The sequence below is a fragment of the Arachis duranensis genome, chromosome 6 (genome assembly GCF_000817695.3).
Source record: "Arachis duranensis cultivar V14167 chromosome 6, aradu.V14167.gnm2.J7QH, whole genome shotgun sequence".
NCBI lineage: Eukaryota > Viridiplantae > Streptophyta > Magnoliopsida > Fabales > Fabaceae > Arachis > Arachis duranensis.
The window spans coordinates 40,015,894-40,016,942 of record NC_029777.3 but is presented as its reverse complement, the minus strand read 5'-3'; positions in this window follow the sequence as shown (position 1 = coordinate 40,016,942).

Below are 1,049 nucleotides of genomic sequence, written 5' to 3'. Positions count from 1 at the left end.
GTTCCAGTCATTCTCTGCTTATCTGTTAGCCACAGATTTGAGTAGAATTCCTGAACCATATTCCTTCCAACCTTTATCTCAGGATTGGTTAGAACTTCCCATCCTCTGTTTCGAATTTGCTCTTGGATCCCCGGATATTCATCTTCTTTCAGATCAAATTTAACTTCCGGGATCACTGACCTCAGACCCATTATTTTGTGATAATGGTCTTCATGTTCTTTGGTTAAGAACTTCTCTTGATTCCAAAGATTCTTTGGATTATTCTCTTTCTTTCCTCTTAAATTGGTTTGTTTTCCCTTAGGAGCCATGATTTTGATGAATCTTGGCTTAGTGATCACGGAAAAGCACACCAAACTTAGAGGTTTGCTTGTCCTCAAGCAAAAGAAAGGAAAGAAGAGAGAGAGGAGAAGAGCAAATTCGAATGGTGTGGGGGAATGGTGAGGCTGAACGTGTTTTTATAGGGGGGAAGGAGATTTCGAAAAAAAATTGAAAGGAGATTTGAGAAGATATGGAGAGAATTTGAGAGAAGGGTGAGTTTTTGAATAAGATTTGGGATTGATTTGAGAGAGATTTGAAGAATGATTTTGATTTTTGAAGATTTGAAGGTGAATGATGAAAGGTTGAAATGTGTTCATGTAGAAAAGTATGGGTCAAAAAAGGAAAGTTTGAAAAAAACATTTGATTGGAAAGCAAAATCTTGGTCCCCCACCTTTCTGGCGTTAAACGCCCAGAATGGCATCCATTCTGGCGTTTAATGCCCATTTGCTGCCCATTGTGGGCGTTTAACGCCCAGCCAGATGCCCTGGCTTGCGTTAAACGCCAGAATTCCCTTTATCACTGGGCGTTTTGCTAAACGCCCAGGATGCTACTCACCTGGCGTTAAACGCCCAGAATGGTGCCCATTCTGGCGTTTAACGCCCAAAGTACCCCTTACTGGCGTTTTTTCACCAGTAAGCTCTTTTTCCCTACTTTTTGCACTGAATCCTTCTGTAACTCTGTGAATTCCTTCATTTTTGATACTTGCCTTTGTAAGAACAAAACATATAACC